The sequence below is a fragment of the Lepidochelys olivacea genome, assembly GCF_965140295.1.
Source record: "Lepidochelys olivacea isolate rLepOli2 genome assembly, chromosome: 1".
Classification (NCBI taxonomy): domain Eukaryota; kingdom Metazoa; phylum Chordata; order Testudines; family Cheloniidae; genus Lepidochelys; species Lepidochelys olivacea.
Window position 1 is genome coordinate 43,951,806 of NC_140411.1, and position 13,720 is coordinate 43,965,525.

At 41.2% G+C, this 13,720-nt stretch overlaps 2 protein-coding genes across 10 annotated transcripts in view; one reads left to right on the plus strand and one right to left on the minus strand.

The window, feature by feature from the left end:
- Positions 1 to 4,912, minus strand: part of SACS (sacsin molecular chaperone) — a 269,818-nt gene extending 264,906 nt beyond the window's left edge. Inside the window, exon 1 of the mRNA XM_084640856.1 lies at positions 4,759 to 4,912. The gene's annotated coding sequence lies outside the window, so the exon portion shown is untranslated. The remainder of the gene's footprint in view (positions 1 to 4,758) is intronic.
- The window catches only part of TNFRSF19 (TNF receptor superfamily member 19), a 124,057-nt gene that overhangs the window by 879 nt on the left and 109,458 nt on the right, over positions 1 to 13,720 (plus strand). For 2 of the 9 annotated variants that reach the window (XM_084640897.1, XM_084640895.1), the window contains exon 2: positions 4,146 to 4,201. The exons of 5 other annotated variants lie outside the window; for them this stretch is intronic. The gene's annotated coding sequence lies outside the window, so the exon portion shown is untranslated. Of the gene's footprint in view, positions 1 to 4,145; positions 4,202 to 4,961; positions 5,147 to 13,720 lie in introns of those variants that run through there. 2 more of the 9 variants (XM_084640898.1, XM_084640894.1) reach the window with 2 other exon arrangements.

Genomic DNA, 13,720 nt, shown 5'->3' on the forward strand with positions numbered 1-13,720 from the left:
TCAATTTTTATTTATTTAATACAAAGGTTATGGGATTTAGAAGTGCATTACAGATTTTTTTTAATTAACGTAAGAACAGATTAATTATGTCTCATGCATTCCATGTATACTTTATTCTCCCACCTCCTCCCAGGCCATTTGTTAGGTCTGTATACTATGCATTCTCCAAGCAATACTTTTAGTTGTAATAACTGTGGACTTGGGATACATTTTGAAACAGCAGGTATGTTTTAACTGTAAATAATATGTTGATTTGTAAATGTCATGACACTTTTCAGTGCAAAGTTGTTCAATCTTAGCATTTAACATTAGTAAAACTATGTAGATTCCCCCACATACTTATTGATACAAATAACACTTCAATCTGATATTAGCTTCTATTAAGGCATTTTTAACAAAATATTAAAAAATCCTTAAGCACATCCAGAGTGAAATCCTGGCACTAATGAAATCAATGGGAGTTTTGCCACTGAGGTCAATGCAACCAGGATTTCATCCCTAATGTTTTCTATTCAGGCCTCCAAATTCATGCTTAAATTTAGTCAGTTACTGTGTGTTTTTAAAAAACAACCACTAATTCCTATAATATGTTTGAGGAATATCCACTCATGGTATTTAAGAATTATATAACATGCACTAGCATATTTAAGAGACAGAATTTTAGATGAGATCAGTCAAGTTTTCACATGCTCAGCACCCACAGTTGGAACCAGATTTTTAATAGGAGCTGAGCTCTCATTTATGAATCTAAGGAAGGGCCAGATTTTTCAAAGGAGTTCAGCATTCAAGTGCTGAGCATTTTTGAAAATCTGACCCTAAATATCTATTTGAATACCTTAAACTTTAAATTATCTACCTTGAGTATAGCATTTTACTACAAAACTGCAGGTGACAAACAGAGCCGATACAAATCATGATATATCGAATATTCAGCAAAAAGGGTGCTAAAAAAGGACACTAACAGTTTAGCAACCTATTAAACAAACAGAAAAATCTTTATACTTTACTAGAAATTTATATGCAGCTACACAACAACTTGTAAAAATATTTTCCCCATCTTGGATAAATTTAGGTAAGAAAAGATAAAATTATCAGCACTTTTTAAAAATATGCAGGCAGACTTCATTAATCTGTATCAGTCTGCAAACTTCATTTCATTCCAAATTAAAAATCAACCAGCTATTCTAGACTATGTATATAAAGCACATTTAATTTTTTTCAAATACCCACAGATTCTAATAAGTCAGTCCTGAATCAACCAGGCCTGATTTCAACTAATTAACTTCCCACACCACCAATTAGATTCACATTCATTTTTAGAGAGACCATTATGTTATAAGAAAGGCAATTAGCACTGTATGAATAATACATTCTCAAGAAAAGTTATTATTAAAAGACATAGCTAGGATAAAAATTCAGTATGTTATTTAGAAAAAACAATTATTGTCTTAATGGATTATTTTTGGTGTGCTTAAAGATGTGTTCCCTGTTTTATTCTGCTGAGCAGACATGTTTTCTTGATCATCATTTTCTCCATTTCTTGTTATTTTATTGACTTGTACTACCTATTACTTTTGGAAGAAACCATTTCTAAATCTTCTATTTGCTGTCAAGTAGTAAGAAAAATGTAAAAAAAAAACCCTACAGTACTTCACTGGTTTTAGTTCACATCAGAAATCAAAATAGTTATTTCAGTGTATTATGAGCCAAACATAAATAAAATGTGATTGTAAGGGCCTGATCCTGCAAACACTTTCATAAGTGAGTAACTTACTGAAGTCAACAGGACTGTTTATGTGAATAATACTTACTCAACATAAGTAACCACTGAAGTATTCAGGCCCTAACATTGCCAAGAGATGCCAGCAATTTTAAGTAATCTTGCCCAATTGTTGAACATAGATACATTTCAAGCCATTTAAACTGGAAAAGGAGTACTTGCATACAGCAAAATGAGCACTAAAAAGTGAGAGTGCAGTGGGATATACCAAAGTACAAGGAAAAAAAACTTAGGCATTTTGTTACTTTAAAAGCAATGCTATAATAGTTTAGCCTTTCATGGATCCGGCTTTTAAAGATTTAAACAATAATAATACTTGGCATTTTTAGGGCTTTACATTTACAAAGCACTGTATAAACATGGATTAATCCTCAGATTTAATCTGCGCAAACAAAGAGTTCACATTGCTTTTTTTAAGCAAATCTGGCTAGGAGGACGACTCTTGTAAATATTACTTATTAAACAGGCTTCAGCAGTTCTTGGTTAACATTACTGATCCATTTCCACAGATTGTTTTAGATATCTTAAACATTTTAAGATTTGTAATAGTTAAGAATATCAAAAGACACTATAAGGCTATGCTGACATCAGTTTCCAACAGCTGTCATAACAAGTGAAGATCTATATTAATCTTTGAGATATACAAATACCAATTTCCTATTGCTGCACAATTCTTGCTTTCACAACAGATATGTCATGCAACTTTGCCCTATCAAAAGGGTCAACCTAAATTACTTCCCAACTGTTTCTCTTGTGCCTTCCCTACAACACAAATCTGCTTTTACAATTTTTGCCAAGGCCTAAAAAGGAACTAGCATTTTTTTAAATAGAGATCAAACATCACCTCATTTAAAATAATGTTTCCAATTTTCAAAATTCACTATTTGCATGGAATTGACTCATTCATTTTATGTTCATAGGAAAAATCAATGATATCTAAAACTATATTACTTTGAAATAAATATCTGAATCTCAGATGGTTAGGAGTAACTCCACAGAGAGAAACAAATATTTACTGGATTTACAGGTGTCAACACAAAATAGATAACATACTTTTAACAGCTGTCTGTAAATAGCAGAAGGATGTAGAATTCTCAGTGCTCCACAACAGCTGTCACTCACAACAGATGTACCATGGTTGTACTAAATAGTATGTCACTCTTTATAAAAATTCCAGTGTCCTACACTGTTCCCTTTGTCAAGAGTGCTAAAACAAAGTATTCCTCATTAGGCACTTTTTCCCATTAATAAAATTGCTCAAGTACATTTTTAAAATGTATAAACTACTTATTCTTGTTGGAACCATTTGCCTTTTATGACCCAACTGAATGTTACATTCTCTTTTTATCATAGTCAGTTGCATGACTAGTGAAAGAGAACTCTGTTTTTATACCATTATAAAAACTGTAAAGTTTGAGTTCTATGGATGAAAACTGCTAAATAAAAGCTAAGGTGGGTGAGGTAATATCTTTTATTGGACCAACTTCTGTTGCTGAGAGAGACAAGCTTTCAAGCACAGAGTTCTTCTTCAGGTCTGGGAAAGGAACTCAAAAACTTGTCTCTCTCACCAACAGAAGTTGGTCCAATAAAAGATACTACCTCACCCACCTTGTCTCGCTAATATCCTGGGGCCAACACGGCTACAAGTACACTGCATCCATAAATAAGAGGTAGGTATCTGTTCTGGAGGACTTGAAAAATTCTTTATTACTGAAAGATGGCAATTAACTATCTAAAATTCCTATTACTCATTGCATTTGTTGATTCATAACTTCCGAGTCCATTTCCAATGAATTTGTATTCACCCTCTGCAAAGTTTTAGTAATTTCATCAACTGGTTCATTAGAAACTAAGAACCCTGAAATCAAATATAGGCAGAAAAAGTCTTTGGGCTGGATCTCATCTCAGCCTGGATCTCATCTCAGCCTGTTTCACCTTAGGTGAAATGCCATTGACTTCAATAGTTATGGATTTACACTAGGGTAAGTGAAAGGAGAATCAGGCCCTTTCAGTTGACCTGTAAATGGAATATTGTACATCAGGGGCTGGATTCCATTTAGCAATGTATTTTAATGTTTTTCCACTGAAGTGATCATTTAAAATCCTACGGAATTCAATCCGTTATTATTTCAGGATATGGAAAAAATAAAAAGGAGAGAGAAAAAATTAAAACATGGGAAGAAGGAAAACGAGGTGGCACGGTGTGGAGGAAGAACTATGGAGGTGGAAACCTCTTTCCCTGGCCCCTTGCTCTCCTGAAGCAATCAGTATTTTAATATAGACACAGTGCCTGGGGGATTTATACTAAGTTAGATCAATGCAGCTGCAGGCCCCAAAGCTCAATCAGTTGATGCTAAATCAACAGGTACCAGCATGTGATGCAGCCACGTGGGAAACCTGGAGTTGAGTGAAAATACACCAGTAAGTCATCCAGCCTCATTACTGGACTCTCGGGAGATAAAGATTGGGCTCCACGCCTAGGGATCTCAGAAAACTGGCCAGGCTCTCGAGCAGGGAAACCTCGGATCGTTTTGCTACCCGAGTCCCGAGTGGTTTGATCAGACGCGCCTCGCTCAATGCGCCGGAGAGTCCCTGGCCTGCCCTGGAGGCAGTTTCTTGTTCCGCTTCACCTAGCACAGTGACTGTCCCCTGCCGACGGGTCCCCACAGCCAGCCAGGCCTCCAACCCAACGGCCGTCCCGCCCGCCCCTGGGTTGCTAAAGCCCAGCGGCCCGGGCTTTTCGGGACTCCTAGGGCAGGCGGAGGCCGTCGGGACACTTGGCAGGCAGAGAACGGCCAAGCCTGACTGGCACCCAAGCCCGTCCCCCGACACGAGGGGGCCCCAGCATCGCCCACGGCCCCGACCCGCGCGCACCCCCCTGAGGCGCCGCGCCAAGAGCCCAAGGCTCACGCGCTACCGACGCTCGCCCCCCGGCGCTGTGGAGCGTTCTTGGCTGAAACGCGCATGCGGGAACCGACCCAAGAGACGCCTGCCCAACTGCCGCCGCCGCCCCGGCATGGCCCTCGCAGCTTCTCCCTCCTACCTCGGCAGCGCCGGTACCACTCAGGAGCGCCTGCTCCTGAGACGTCACGTGGCGCCCTGGGGGCCGATTGGCTGCCCTGGGTCACCTGAGCTTACTCGAGTCCCGCCAGCGAGGGGGAGGAGGGGAAGCGGCGGGCTGTTGCCTAGGCTACGGGAGAGCGGGGAGAGCGCTGGGCAGAGGCGGCCGAGGCGGCCGAGCTGACGCCGTGGGGGACCATCGCGGCGGCAGGTGTGTGAGCGCCACCCTCGCGGGTAGGCACCCCCACCTCCGGGGCGAGCGCGACGGGTGGGAAGAGGAGGAGGCGGCGGCGGCGGCTGGGGCAGGTAGGAGCAGCGGCGGCGGGGGCTGAGTTGGGTGGGTGATGGGGGCTGAGTTGGGTGGGAGCAGGGGCCGGGGGCTGGTAGGAGGTGAGGCAGGAGGCCTGAGGCAGGACTGGGGCTGGGTGGGAGTAGTAGGTTGTAGCGGGGGGCAAAGGGCTGCGAGCAGAGACTCTCCAGCTCCCCCGAGAGTGGCCTTGCCCGCCGGGGGTCAGTGGCTGCTAGGAGCAGTCCCAAGCGCCCCTGGCGTGTCCCGATGCCTTCACCCTCCCTGCTCCCCTCATCATGCTGCTGCCATGAACCTGCCTGCGCTGTGGCACCAACAGCAGCCCTTGCATTTCAAGGGGAGGCAGTACGGGAAGTGATGGAAACAGCCTTCCTCATGAAACATGCTCTTTTGGTTTATTTCACTTCATTTGATCTGTTCCATAATGTATCCGGCTCTGCCCCCTCCTAGCTCGTATCCAAAAGCACTTCAGAATTTATGTGAAAGATGCCAAGCAAAATAAAGGCTCATGATAGATAATGTGTGGTAGCTATCTATGAGCTCAGCCCTGCAGATCTCAGCAGCGAAGAGCTAACTTCTCCAAAGCAGACAAAGGGGTTTTGATCAGCCTGAGTGAGGTACTGAAAGCAAAATGTTTCTGAAAGACGTGTCTTACTTTTTATGATGATGTTTTATTTGTAAAACTTTAATACATTGCTGTTTACTTGAAAAAAGAAAAGGAGTACTTGTGGCACCTTAGAGACTAACCAATTTATTTGAGCATGAGCTTTCGTGAGCTACAGCTCACTTCATCGGATGCATACCGTGGAAACTGCAGCAGACTTTATATACGCACAGAGAATATGAAACAATACCTCCTCCCACCCCACTGTCCTGCTGGTAATAGCTTATCTAAAGTGATCATCAAGTTGGGCTGTCCTGCTGGTAATAGCTTATCTAAAGTGATCATCAAGTTGGGCCATTTCCAGCACAAATCCAGGTTTTCTCACCCTCCACCCCCCCACACAAATTCACTCTCCTGCTGGTGATAGCCCATCCAAAGTGACAACTCTCTACACAATGTGCCATTGGCCCAACTTGATTATCATGCACATTGTGTAGAGAGTTGTCACTTTGGATGGGCTATCACCAGCAGGAGAGTGAATTTGTGTGGGGGGGTGGAGGGTGAGAAAACCTGGATTTGTGCTGGAAATGGCCCAACTTGATGATCACTTTAGATAAGCTATTACCAGCAGGACAGTGGGGTGGGAGGAGGTATTGTTTCATATTCTCTGTGTGTATATAAAGTCTGCTGCAGTTTCCACGGCATGCATCCGATGAAGTGAGCTGTAGCTCACGAAAGCTCATGCTCAAATAAATTGGTTAGTCTCTAAGGTGCCACAAGTACTCCTTTTCTTATTGCGAATACAGACTAACATGGCTGTTACTCTGAAACCTGTATTTACTTGAAATAATTTTGGGGCAAGGGATAATAGGACAGAAACTGGCACAGTCTCTTTAGGCTGGGAGGGGGTTGGAAGTTAAAAATTCACAATTGTGCCCTTTTGAAAACCCTTTGGTTATTTAAAGAGACAGACATCATAAAATGTATCTAATCTGTCCTTAGAGATAAAGCTTTAGCTCAGTCAAAATGAATGAACAGTCCTGACAGTTGATACTTGTTTAACATTTCTACATTTACTGTACAGTAAATCTTTGACATGAATGGTTTTATTGCATTAACAATAGGATTCAGTTGTATTAAATATGAACAAAACAAGACATTTATTCAGATCTGTGAACAGGCTGGGTAATTACTAGGTAATCTTACTCAAGTACAGTTTCACTTTTATCACATTTTAAGACAACATCCCATATATAAACAGGAAGCTTTTCTTTGTATAAACAAGGTTTATAGAAGTGGGAGTAAGTTTGTTTTTGTATGATTATTTATCATATTTTATTTCAGAGAGTTGTACTCTATTAGTAAATGATTTACTGTACTACTTTAAGAATGTTAGCTGTTTGGATTGTTGACTAAGGCGATAATGATTTAATTTTACTGATTTCACTCCCGCCTTCTTATCTTACATCAGCTTTTTAAGTATGACTGATTCCCTTTATTCTATTTTTTCCAGTTTGAGTCCCAATATAGGAGAAGGCTGATCATACTAAACCAGTTCAATGCCTATCCCAAACCTCTCAAAAATGACCTGGTTAAAAGTAACACAGTAGGATCTTTTGAAAGTCCAATAATACATAAAAGCAGCTCTTGTAATTTTTTAAATGGGTACAATAATCATAAGGTTAAATATTGAGTGCTTAATAGAGCAGGACACTTCTGAAGCAATGTTGATTAAAAGAGGCAGCAGTGTATAGTAATATAAGTGGAATGCAAGAGCATCATATAGACATTTCCATTTTTTATTGTACTGAAATGCATTCATGGGTACCTACAATTGAAGTTCTAATATGAGAGCATGCAGGGGGTGGAGCAGCACTATATGTGAAAGAAAATGTAGAACCAAATGAAATAAAAATCTTAAATGAATCAACATGTTCCCTAGAATCTCTATGGATAGTAATCCCATGCTCTAATAAGAATATAACAGTAGGGATCTATTATCGACCACCTGACCAGGACCGTGATAGTGACTATGAAATGCAAAGGGAGATTAAAGAGGCTATCAAAATAAAAAACTCAATAATAGTGAGGAATTTCAATTATCCCCCTATTGACTGGGTACATGTCACCTCAGGACGAAATGCAGAGACAAAATTTCTCGATACTTTAAATGACTGCTTCTTGGAGCAGCTGATACAGGAACCCACAAGGGGAGAAGCAACTCTCGATCTAGTCCTGAGTGGAGCTCAGGATCTGGTCCAAGAGGTAACTATAACAGGACCTCTTGGAAATAGTGACTATAATATAATAACATTTAACATTCCTGTGGTGGGAAGAACACCTCAACAGCCCAACACTGTGGCACTTACTTTTAGAAAGGGGAACTATGCAAAAATGAGGAGGTTAGTTAAACAGAAATTAAAAGGTACAGTGACTAGAGTGAAATCCCTGCAAGCTGCATGGACACTTTTCAAAGACACCATAATAGAGGCTCAACTTAACTGTCTACCCCAAATTAAAAAACACAGTAAAAGAACTAAAAAAGAGCCACCGTGGCTTAACAACCGTGTAAAAGAAGCAGTGAGAGATAAAAAGGCATCTTTTAAAAAGTGGAAGTCAAATCCTAGTGAGGTAAATAGAAAGGAGCATAAACACGGCCAAATTAAATGTAAAAATGTAATAAGAAAAGCCAAAAAGGAGTTTGAAGAACAGCTAGCCAAAAACTCAAAAGGTAATAACAAAATGTTTTTTAAGTATATCAGAAGCAGGAAGCCTGCTAAACAGCCAGTGGGGCACCTGGACGATCGAGATACAAAAGGAGCACTGAAAGACGATAAAGTCATCTCAGAGAAACTAAATGAATTCTTTGCTTCAATCTATACGGCTGAGGATGTTAAGGAGATTCCCAAACCTGAGCCGTCTTTTGTAGGTGACAAATCTGAGGAATTGTCACAGATTGAAGTGTCACTAGAGAAGCTTTTGGAATTAATTGAGAAACTTAACAGTAACAAGTCACCAGGACCAGATGGCATTCACCCAAGAGTTCTGAAGGAACTCAAATGTGAAATTGCGGAACTATTAACTATAGTTCCTAACCTGTCCTTTAAATCAGCTGCTGTACTCAATGACTGGAAGATAGCTACTGTAATGCCAATATTTAAGAAGGGCTCTAGAGGTGATCCTGGCAATTGCAGACTGGTAAGTCTAACATCAGTATCGGGCAAATTAGTTGAAACACAAGTAAAGAATAAAATTGTCAGACACGTAGAAGAACATAAATTGTTGGGCAAAAGTCAACATGGCTTCTGTAACAGGAGATCATGTCTTACTAATCTATTAGAGTCCTTGGAGGGGGTCAATAAACATGTGGACAAGGGGGATCCAGTGGATATAGTATACTTAGATTTCCAGAAAGCCTGTGACAAGGTCCCTCAGCAAAGGCTCTTACGTAAATTAGGTTGTCATGGGATAAGAGGGAAGATCCTTTCATGGACTGAGAACTGGTTAAACGACAGGGAACAAAGGGTTGGAATAAATGGTAAATTTTCAGAATGGAGAGGGGTAACTAGTGGTGTTCCCCAAAGGTCGGTCCTAGGACCAATCCTATTCAGCCTATTCATAAATGATCTGGAGAAAGCGGTAAACAGTGAGGTGGCAAAGTTTGCAGACGATACTAAACTGCTCAAGATAGTTAAGAGTAAGCGGACTGTGAAGAACTTCAAAAAGATCTCACAAAACTAAGTGATTGGGCAACAAAATGGCAAATGAAATTTAATGTGGATAAATGTAAAGTAATGCACATTGGAAAAAATAACCCCAACTATACATACAATATGATGGGGGCTAATTTAGCTACAGCCAATCAGGAGAAAGATCTTGGAGTCATCGTGGATAGTTCTCTAAAGACATTCACTCAGTGTGCAGCGGCAGTCAAAAAAGCAAACGGAATGTTAGGAATCATTAAAAAAGGGATAGAGAATAAGACGGAGTATATCTTATTGCCCTTATATAAATCCATGGTACGCCCACATCTTGAATACTGTGTACAGATGTAGTCCCCTCATCTCAAAAAAGATATACTGGCATTAGAAAAGGTTCAGAAAAGGGCAACTAAAATGATTAGGGGTTTGGAACGGGTCCCATATGAGGAGAGATTAAAGAGGCTAGTACTTTTCAGCTTGGAAAACAGGAGACTAAAGGGGGATATGATAGAGGTATATAAAATCATGAGTGGTGTGGAGAAAGTGAATAATGAAAAGTTATTTACTTGTTCCCATAATATAAGAACTAGGGGCCACCAAATGAAATTAATGGGTAGCAGGTTTAAAACAAATAAAAAGAAGTTCTTCTTCACTCAGCGCACAGTCAACCTGTGGAACTCCTTGCCTGAGGAGGTTGTGAAGGACTATAACAGGGTTTAAAAGAGAACTGGATAAATTAATGGAGGTTAAGTTAATTAATGGCTATTAGCCAAGATGGGTAAGGAATGGTGTCCCTAGCCTGTGTTTGTCAGAGAGTGGAGATGGATGGCAGGAGAGAGATCACTAGATCATTACCTGTTAGGTTCACTCCCTCTGGGGCACCTGGCATTGGCCACTGTCAGTAGACAGGATACTGGGCTGGATGGACCTTTGGTCTGATACCAGTATGGCCATTCTTTTGTTCTTATGTTCTTATGAGATTTTACTCAGCAAAGTAATTTCTTGTAGAAATTGAAGAGTAAGATAAGTTAAACATGCAGCAATATTACAGCTACAGGCCTGATCCCAAAACACATGAGTAATAATTACTCACATAAGTAGTCCAATATACTTCAGTGGAATTGGGACTGCTTCTCTGAGTAAAAATCTGGCCCTGTAAGATCTCTCTCTTGATGTAGTTATAGACAACACTTCACCATTTTGTGCTTTTCTCACTGAAGGATTTCCTTAAAAGAATAATTTGTGTTAGTCCTGGCTGATGATGAACTAGTATAATACTGTAGTTTGAGCAGCATGTATTTGGATTGGCCTCATCACTCACAAGTAGCAAAGCCAAGGATGAATGGTACAGTTCTGACCCAACTCATGCTGATAAAACCTTTATGCCACACCTAACCACGGTGTATTCTGCAAATATGACATGATAGATAAATCCTGTTTTAGGAACAGTTTTAGAAAGTTTTAAAAAATATTACACTTTTTTACCTTTGCCTTTGTTAACTATGATTCCAAGAATACAGTGCTCAGAGGGAGAAAATGCCTCACAATTCATGTGAAAAACCTCTAAAAATGGCCTAAATTAGCTTTTGTAGACATTACAATGTCAATGACATTACAATTTTAAGGTCTGGTATCCCAGGCCTGTACAGAGGCAGAAGTGAATGCATTGCTGCCAAGTTTTGTGTAGCTCCATGTGTGACATTTTATGCAATATATGTGATTCTAACATTGATTTAGTGGTGGTGAATGATATCTGATAGGCGCCAAATTTCCCACACAGGCTTTCCTGGAGTAAAGAGGGTAGGTGCAACCAGGCAGAACCTTATTCCATGCACACTTTACTCCTGGAGGCATTCTGCACCAAAAAAATTAAAAATTCTGCACCAAAAAATTAAAAATTCTGCAAAAATCTTCAATTTTTATTTGTCAAAATAACACTACATAACCACACCAGTTTCAGTTATTTTGGTAATTTATTTCAAAATACCTGTCACGGCTCCCGCCCAGCCAATGCACCCAAACCCCCCTTACCTCCAGACTCAGCTCTGGGGCCCCCCGGCTCAGATACCCACACCCCCTTCCACACAGAGCCCAGCCATGACCCAGCCCAGACACCCGCCCCCGCTCCCAGAGCTCAGGGATCCAGAGGGAGAAACAGCCTGATGCTCAGTACCAGGCTTGCATGGAGTTTCCTGCGCTGCCCTCTCCTTCCCTCAGGGCATACTGGGAACTGCCAGGAACCCTCTAGCTCCCTCTCTCTCACCCAAGCAGTGTCTTCTATGTGCGAGCTGGGCTCTGCTGGGTCCAGTGGCCCCTAGTGGCAGCTAGTACCACTGCAGCCCATTACTGTGGGGGAAAGGAAATTCTGCATGCACAACATTAATTTCTGTAAAATTCTGAATTGCGCAGCGGTTCAGAATTCCCCCAGGAATATACATTCTGGTCTGCCTGAGGGGACAAAGCTTGTCCCTCTCCTGCCTCCTCAGAAACACCCCAAAGCCTGACCCCTCCATGATGAGTGTGCTGCAATAGCGAATGAGACAGTCTCTCTCTCACATGCACAGCTGTCCATCCTCCCGCACCAGTGGTGTTTTACATTTCTACTGGCTGCTCCGGGTGCCTGAACCAACCTGCTTGTGCTGCCACTTCTTTACCGCTACTGCTCTTGTGTCTTCCCTTTGCTTCCCCATCAAAAGTCATTTTTCTGTAAGGAAGCAAAGAAATCTGCAGGGACATGAATTCTGCACACACACACTGGTGCAGAACTCCCCCAGGAGTATCACTCCATAATAAGTGAGGGAAGGCTTGTGAGGAGCTAGAGGTAACCAGGGGAGTCTGGGGGGAAGTGATGTTGCTGTGTGGGAGGAAACAAAGAGGGGGAGGGATTATACAGTGGTGCAAGCTCCATTAGTCCCTTCCTTCCTGTTAGTTTGTGTCCCTATCTTTTGTCCATTAGCCCTTGTCCCCACAACAGGTCCTGCTTTTCCCTTTGATCCTGACCCCCTTCCCCTTGCTCACCTTTCCTGCCTGTAAGGCGCTGATTCTGCTAATGCCACCTCCTTCACACTCTGTGGCAAGAACTGGCATAGAGAGTAGTCAGAAGTGGAGACAGAAAAGCTGCCTTCTGAGCAGGTGTCATAGTGGTCTGTGGTGGCAGGCAGGATAAACTGCAGCCCAAACTTCTTGCCCAAAGCCCAGCAGCAGAATGTATGCATTCACTCTGGGCCATGGGAATGCATGAGGAATAGCTTGTATGTATGAGTGTCAAGTGAAGTGTGTGACATTTGGCAAATCTGTGAATGATGAGCCCACTGGGAAGTTTGGACTCTTCCCATTCCTATGATCTAAAATCCCCTTTACCAGGCATCCCAAGCCAGGGGGTAGCAGTTTAAAAATCATGACACTTATTGAAAACCTGTTCTGGGTCAGAACTTAATCTCGCCAATCCTGAGTCGCAGGCTGGTGTGTCTTTGCTGGTAAAATTCTACATTTAGGAGGAGAAGGAAAGAGATATTTCTGTGAAAGATTAAGAGCTGAATGTTAAAATAGATTCTGAAAGACAAGGGATTATTGAACAGAGGGCAGGTGAGACAGTCTAATGTGCATGTTAAATTTATTACATGGCTCTTTAATTTATTTTATGATCTCACACTCACCACATATGAGGAGGCACGTGCATATATAATGGGCTATATATGGCCATAAAACTGTGTTCATTAATATTTACTATATGTGGGAGTTCTTTTACAAATCGAGTGCAATGTATGACCTTTGTTCACATTTCCTAATATAGTTTGGGTTAATATATCACTGTGCATTTGTACATGGAATTACTTTTTGACATCAGTAACATGCGCCATCATTTTCGAATGTCCTTATTTTCATAAATAAAAAAATCCAATGAGGTAGATTTCTAAGTAGTAGTGGTGTTTATGGGAGATAGGGAAAATCTCTAAATCTGTTGAACTAATATTTGAGGGCACTCACTCAAGACTTGGAGAAACATCCATTAGCTACTTGTTACTTTGAATACATAGAATAATTGGCTAGTGTCCAGCTGACATCAACGTAATGCCAACTTGATACCAAGAGAGAACAAAATTGCCTAATGGCAATCTATTATTAAACGCTGCAATGTCTACTTTTTAAGCAGCACTTTCAAGTTTGAGACAGAAACGTGTAGCTGGCACAGTTATGTCGCTTTCAAGACTTGCTTTCAGGTGAGTCAGTTATTCATGTACCTCAACCACTCAGATTGTTTTTATCTA